The sequence below is a fragment of the Mus pahari genome, chromosome 10 (assembly GCF_900095145.1).
Source record: "Mus pahari chromosome 10, PAHARI_EIJ_v1.1, whole genome shotgun sequence".
NCBI classification, from domain to species: Eukaryota; Metazoa; Chordata; class Mammalia; order Rodentia; family Muridae; genus Mus; species Mus pahari.
Window position 1 is genome coordinate 60,288,187 of NC_034599.1, and position 7,911 is coordinate 60,296,097.

The window sequence follows — 7,911 nt, forward strand, 5'->3', positions numbered from 1 at the left end:
AACACTGTAGCTGTCTTCAGACACTCCAGAAGAGGGCGTCAGATCTCGTTACGGATGGTTATGAGCCACCATGTGGTTGCTGGGATTTGAACTCCGTACCTTTGGAATAGCAGTTGGGTGCTCTTACCCACTGAGCCATCTCACCAGCCCCCTTTGTTTAGTTTTTGTTTTCTAGGTTTCTGGTGTGTGGCCTGTCTGTGAGTTGTAGTGGCACCAGCCACTGTTTCTTTCCAGGCTTAGAAAGATGAAGGTGACTGCTTCGCCTCTGACCACACCCCCAACCTAGTTCTTTCTTCATCTTTTCAGTCAACAGAATTTGGATCAGACTTTTACCAATTCATTTTTTGTTTTGTTTTGTTTTATGTTTTCACTTTTACCTAAATTCTCCTTATATTAAACATCAATGAATAAAATGGTGAAATAAGATTCAAAGATTAATCAGAAAGCTAACTAATTGTTAACTTATCACATTTCTAATTTTTTTAAAAAAATGATTTGCTGTGTGTGGGTGTTTTGCCTGTATGTGTGCTTTTGCACTCTGTGCGTGCCCAGGCCCAACAGGCAAGAATAGAGAGCCAGATCCCCTGGGGTTGGAGTTACAGATGGTTCTGAGCCACCATGCCAGTACTGGGGATCAAACCCTGAGTTCTTTGGAAGAGTAACCAGTACTCCTAACCACTAAGCCATTGTTCCAGCCCTAGATTAATTACACTATATGAACAAAATAAAACAAAGCACACACACACTCAGGACTTGTGTGAGACTAACAGGAGGAATTGGATAAATACAGGAAAAATAGCAGGTCATTGGAGGAACACTTAAGTATTTAGCTGGAGTACCTGAGCTGCAACAAGCCAACCAGTTTAATCACGCTAAGAGCCTTCACGTCTCTGTGTCCATGTGACTTCTTAAAAAGCTTAGCTGGGACTGCTCCATCTGTTGTACGGCTCATATCTTCATATACTGTGCACAGAGAAGCCCTCCCGAGAATCACAAGGTCAGTACAATTTATGTCTTATTTCCAATTAGCTTCTTTTTTTGAATAATACATTTTAAAAAATACTTCTTTCAGCTGCTTCATCATTCCGCTTCACTTGTGAGTGAACTTGAGTGAACTTTGTACTTCTGTGTATGTCCACACAGAAGTTCCTGATGCGCCATGCCTGGCTGCAGCTGAAGATTTTGTTTCCAAAGCAGATTCCGTTTGCCTTTGTAATACACTTGTTTTCTCATAATCTCTGAAGCAAAAAATGAGGGTTTGAGGCGCTGTATAGACTTGTATGTCTGCACATCAGGAGACAGCTGTCGGCTTTATTAATTCACGTAAGGATCAGGAAACCAGGATTTCAACTCTGTCCTTTGGAAGATGGCTTTTTGTTTTCCATTTTTCTGGGTACTATAATTTCGGTGCTAAGAGGATAAGAAGGAGTGGCCAGGCTTCCTGGCTTCCTGGTATTGATAACTCTCCATCTTATTCCATCAGACTAACCTTCCCTGATTCCATAGCTTTGCAGATAAAGCTCTTCATTGTCTCTATGATGGTGCTAAAGGGAAGTGCTAACACCTTCGTAGCTTCATTATCCAGATAGTTCATGCTAAGTGCCTGTGGATTCTAAGGAACACCCCATCACCCCACAGAGAACACAGGTTAAAAGGAAGATGCTCATTGAGACAACAACCAAAACTGTTTTGAGTACTTGAAGGTTCTGTGAGATGCTTAAGTAGGAATTTTCTTCAGATACAACACATTTAAATGAGATAGACTGTAGTGTAGTAAGAGTGAGTTACTGCTGCATCTACATGTGTGTCCTGGTTCACAGAGTACACTGTGGGTCAGAGAAGATGGGCAGTGGGGAGGTAGAAATGTCCATCGGTTGGCAGAATGCTTGCCTAGCATGCATGAAGCCCTGGCTTCAACCCCAGGCACTCCATAAAGTCAGATTCCCATGCTCAGGGAGTGAAAGCAGGAGGATCAGAAATTGAAGGCCTTCCTCAGCTGTTTAGAAATTGAAAGACAGTCTGGAGGAACTGCCTCTAACATGATTCAGGAAGGTTCCTGGAGAAGACTGCTCTGGGGAAAATAAAAGCTGTTAAATAGTGTATGAGAAGAGATGCAAACACAGGCAATATCAGGAGAAGCTGGCAGGGATGTTGTGGGGACTGAGGGACCACTGCAAATGAAGGCCACTCAGGCTGGAGTTGCTTGGATAAGAATCAGTTGAGCTATTGCAAACCTCTAGAAGTTTAATTTTTATTTGGAAAGCACCTGAGGGCTATGGAAAGAGGAAGGCTTGGAGCTTAATTTTGCAGCTTGAAAATGATCTTGCTTCTGTGTGTGGAACAAAAATACAACAGTGGCACATGAGAAGATAAATGGCGGTGAGTTGTCCCAGTGAGGTACCACCAGCATGGATTTTCATGGTAGCCATGGACATAGGGTGACACAGACAGACAAACTTCAAGGAGGATCTGAGGTGGTAAGAGTTAAGTGTCTGAGTGAGTCAGCACCTGGATTGGGTCATCATACCATGAGACAGAGAACTCTGGGGAGAAGGGTTTATTTGAGGGAAGAAAGGTGAAATTAGCTGGGCGGTGGTGGCGCACACCTTTGATCCCAGCACTTGGGAGGCAGAGGCAGGTGGATTTCTGAGTTCGAGGCCAGCCTGATCTACAGAGTGAGTTCCAGGACAGCCAGGGCTACACAGAGAAACCCTGTCTCCAAAAACAAAAACAAAAACAAAAACAAAACAAAACAAAACAAAAAAAGGTGAAATTCGCTTTGTGAGTAAATCAGAGGCACTCCAAACTTGGGAGGAGCCTTATCGACAGGTGTTTGAGTTTGATCTCAGAAGAGACAGAATGTGGCACTTGTTGGCAGGTAATTGAAGCTCTAAACAAGGAAGGAGTCCTTTAGAGTGGGGAGTCATTTGGTGTCACCCCACCTAGGTCAGTCACTGTGACTAACACCCACTCCAGTGTCCAGCCCCATCCTCAGATGGGATCTCAGATGTGTTGGGTTATAGCTTGCTGAGGCGTTGAAGCAGACACCCCCATCCTCACCCCATCCCAACCATTCAGGGCTTTCTCCCGCCAACTAGTGTTTGGAGTCAAAACTCAAAATTCAGATTCCTCCCCAGGAGGACCCCAATCTACCCTGAAGTCTTGCTGTAGACTGCACATAGCATTTACATTGGTGTGACCCATCACCCCAACCTGCAGGGTCCTGTATCTGCTTCTGCCTCAAGCTGTTCCTACTCTGGATGCCTGCTCTTTGATTCTTTGTCTGCTCACAATTCATTCTCGTACTCTTTGATACCCAAGTCAAACCCGATCTGTTTCCTAAAGCTTTCCCAAGCCCTACAAGGACTAGGCTGCCCCTTCCAGAGGTGCTCCTTGGTACATTTCTAAATGTTCTAACTAGCTCTGAATTCTACACTGGCCTTTGCTGTTCTTCAGAAAGAGATCCTCCGAATATTCAAAAAAGAAAGAAGCCCCTTCAGGACTGTGCACAAAACAGATGCAGATGTCAAGTGGAAGATGAGGAGAGGGGTTGTTACATCTATACATCAAGTGGACAAGATTTTACACTTGAGCCTCAATAGAAGCTGGACCCTTCTCTGTAATTCAAAATTCAGTGATAGCTGAGACTGAAAGATAAATCTGAGGTTTTAGTAAAACCTGCTGAACTTTGCTGAGCCTCCTGTAACATCCCTAGACCTCACTGGGATCCTGTAAAAATGAACCAATAAAGCAGATTTTGGTGGCTACCCCAAGGTTTGCTTGATGTTGCCCATAGAGTTGCATAGAGAGCCACCCACTGATGTGCAGGGATGCGAATTAAGGCAGGAAGACGCTGATGAGGACAGGTGGGGGAGGCTATGAGGGAATTAAGGGCTTTGGGCACCAGCCGTCACGTGACCTGTTTGCTCCCAGATTACCCACTTTAGCTCTCCATGAGGCTGCTAGGGACAGGATGACCGCCCAGTGACCCCATGCATCAGGGTTTTGTTTCATCCTGTCTGTGATGACAGATTGTGTGGAGCCAGAGCCACACCCTGGTCCAGGCTCCTATCCTTTGCAAACTGCCCGACTATGTACGATCAGGAGTTCACTTTGTATTATAGGTAGTTTTGAGCTTGAATTTCATGTACAAGAGTTCTTTTTTTTTTTTTTTTTTTTTTTTTTTTGGTTTTTTGAGACAGGGTTTCTCTGTGTAGCTCTGGCTGTCCTGGAACTCACTCTGTAGACCAGGCTGGCCTCGAATTCAGAAATCCACCTGCCTCTGCCTCCCGAGTGCTGGGACTAAAGGCGTGTGCCACCACACCCGGCGGACTTCTAATTTTAATCCAGGTTATCAGTATTGTCTTTATGGCTAGTCTTTTTCTTTGTATTTATATACATGTGATTCTGGGAATTAGCCAAGGGCTTCCTGTCTGCTAAGCAAGCACTCTACCACTGAGCTCTGTAGCCCTAGCCCTCCTCTTACCTTTATGTGAAGATAGAGTTTTACTAAATTGCCCAGGTTAGATTTAATCTCATTCTATAAACCCAGGTAGGCATTGAACTTGTGATCCTCCTGCTTCAGACTTCTGAGTGTTGGGATTATAGACCTGTGCCACCCAGACCTATGCCACGCAGGCCTGTGCCACCCAGACCCATGCTACCCAGGCCTGTGCCACCCAGATTGGCTCTGCATCCTTGGTCTTTTGTAAACTTCTTTAGGAAGCAGCCCCATGCTCCTAGCAGTCTTTTTTGTATTTATTTTTTTGAAACAGAGTTTCTTTGTGTAACCACCCTAACTGTCCTGGGCTTCAAGTTGCAGACCAGGTTGGCCTCAGACTCACAGAGATCCACCTGCCTCTGCTTCCTGAGTGCTGAGATTAAAAGCACCACCGCCCAGCTCCCCAGCAGTCTTTACCTCCATCCTGGGCTGTCTGCGATACCGGAGTGTGATGGTGGACTTGAGCTGAAGGATTCCTCGATGGGTGTTGAAGTCCAGAGCAAGAAAAGCATCCTGACCCTGAAGCATCCCATGAAGCAAGGCGCCTGGGTCGACACAGAGATGATCAATGAGGGGTATGTAGCCCCAAAGGAGCGCTCTGAGGCTTCCCCTGAACCCTAAAAGCAACCATAAAAGATGACCTAGATCATGTTCAAAACCTTTGACACCCAAGCAATTGCATAGACATGCGGGATGTGCTGTCCCTGAACAAGCCTGATGGGTCCATGAACTCTGAAGACAGAGTCACCTGCGCTGCTACCATCTACAAGGATTACACTCTCACCCACACTGTGCCCATCTACGAGGGCTATGCTCTTACCAACGCTATGCCCTTCTGCCACCCACCCTTCTGCAAGGGTTGCTCTCTCACCCACACTATGCCCATCTATGAGGGTTGTGCTCTCATCCACACCATCTGAACCTGACTGTCTTAGACCTGAAAGATTACCCCATGAAGATCTTGACTTAGCATGGCTACAGCTTCTGCCGTTGTCAAAGGGGAAGCTTTGTTATGTTGTCCTGGACTTGGAACAAGAGACAGCCATTGCTGCATCCTCCTCCTCCCGGGAGAAGAGCTACTACCTACCCTACAACCAGGCCGTAACTGTTGGCAAAAAGAAGTTCCATTTCGTCAAGGCATTCTTCAGCCTTCCTTCCTGGCTATGAAATCCAGTGACATCCAGAAAACTGTCATTTCCATTGTGAAGTGTGATATAAAAACCTCCATGCCAACTAGTGATGTCTGGTGGTACTCCCACGTACTCAGGCATGGTCAACAGGATATCACTGCTCTGGCTCCCAGCCGTGTGAAGATCAAGGCCATTGTCTCTCTGAGCACAGGTACTCTGGATTGGCAGCCGCATCCTGACCTCACTGTATACCATCCAGACAAGCAGAAGAACAGTGAGCCACTTCATCAGCCTCCAACAATGGTTCTGGGTACAGCTTTTCTGACAAAACCTAATGTGTGCAGGAAAACATAAGACAACACTGGTGTGGCTTTAGGTTTTGTTTTAATTTTTTGTTTTGTTTTGTTCTGGTGCTTTTGACTCAGGATATAAAGACTGCAACAGTGAGGGCGACCACAGTTGGCTGGAGAAGCATCCTTAAGTTGTACTGTGTGGCTGAAGACTGACTGAACATTTTTGTTTAATAATAATTCCAATAAGACAGTTGGTTACAGGAAGTCCCTCCTCCTCCCAAAAGCTGCCTCCTACTCTAGAAAGGAAGATGACTCAGTCTATGTTCTGAGTTCATGCAGGAGGTGAGACAGTATTGCTTTTGTATAAATTATATTTATTGCAGATTTTAAAAAATTTCTGCCTTAATACATCTTAATTTTTGTTTTTATTTTCAAATAGTCAGTCATCATGGCCCCCTTTTTTGTTCCCCCAGCTTGAGATATGAGAAAGCTTTTGGTCTCCCTGGGAATGGGCTGAGATGGTGACACAGCCAAAGGCTTGCCTGTGCACAGTCTCGAGACGGCACTATATCTTCAGACCCAAGGTTGTTTCTTTTTCCCCTCAAGATGGGTATCATGTTGATCCTGAACATTTATTGAAAAGCCTATTCTACTGTTCTACAAAGCAAAATGTCTCATTAGTCAAGGGTCTGTATCTTGCGGTCTGCCTCTGGACTATTCACTCTTCTGGTTCCTGTGAAGAGACGTGTGTCACCTGCCACCACTTTGTTCTGTTTGTTGGTTAGCTGATTGGGGGATGTTAGTGTTTGCTTGGTTGGTTTTGTTTTGTTTTGTTTTTTAGTTGTAGCCCTAACAGGCATGGATCTCCTTATGTAGAACAGGCTGGCTTGAACTCACAGATATTCTCCTACCTCTGTCTCCCAGTAGTAGTTTTCTGATTGTCTGTCTGTCTGTCTGTTTTTCTGTCTGTCTGTCTCCTACATCCCCCCCCCCCTTTTCGCCTTTTTTCTTTAAGGTTGCCCTGGTGCTAGGGAAATGGCTCAGTGCTTAAGAGCACTTTCTGTGCTCACAGAGGCCAAAAGTTAGGCTCATAACTGCCTATCTCCATCTCCAGGCAACCCAGCACTCTAGCCTCTCTGGGAACCTGTGCACACATCAGCTGCATTCATGCAGACACACATCCAAGTTAAAAGAAACTGTCTTGGCTTTTCTTGGTTCTTTGTATCTGTCATGGTTTGTATATTCTTGGGCCAGGGAGTGGCACCATTTGGAGGTGTGGCCTTGTTGGAATAGGTGTGACTTGGTTGGAGTAGGTGTGTCACTGTGGGTGTGGGCTTAAGACCCTCACCCTAGTTGCCTGGAAGTCAGTCTTCCACTAGCAGCCTTTGGATGAAGATGTAGAACTCTCAGCTCTGCCTGCACCATGCCTGCCTGGTTACTGCCATGCTCCCACCTTGATGATAAGGGACTGAACCTCTGAACCTGTAAGCCAGCCCCAATTAAATTTTGTTTTTTATAAGACTTGCCTTGGTCATGGTGTCTGTTCACAGCAGTAAAACCCTAACTAAAACAGCATCCCATTTAATTTTAGAATTAGCATGCCAATTTACACCCAAAATGTGATAGAATTTTGATCCTTGGCATCCATACATTAGGTTTCAGAGAATTATATATTGAATGTTATCATCTTCAACCAGGGTATACACCTCTATTTAATAGCTTTTGGTTTTCTATATAGAGGCCTTACACATACTATGTTAGATTAAGTCCTTGTTGGTAGATATAATATCAATAAACACCAGTTGTCTATTTTTAATGTCATTCTTTGATTAATTTTATGTATTTATTTATTTTGGTTTTTCGAGACAGGATTTCTCTGTATAACAGCTCTAGCTGTCCAGGAACTCTCTTTGTAGACCAGGCTGTCCAGGAACTCTCTTTGTAGACCAGGCTGTCCAGGAACTCTCTTTGTAGACCAGGCTGTCCA

The 7,911-nt window shown here is 45.0% G+C and overlaps 1 protein-coding gene across 1 annotated transcript in view; it reads left to right on the forward strand.

Annotated features, from left to right (window-relative positions):
• Positions 1-975: 975 nt before the first annotated feature.
• The window catches only part of Ubap1l (ubiquitin associated protein 1 like), a 19,569-nt gene continuing 12,633 nt past the window's right edge, over positions 976-7,911 (forward strand). Inside the window, exon 1 of the mRNA XM_021205867.1 lies at positions 976-997. The gene's annotated coding sequence lies outside the window, so the exon portion shown is untranslated. The remainder of the gene's footprint in view (positions 998-7,911) is intronic.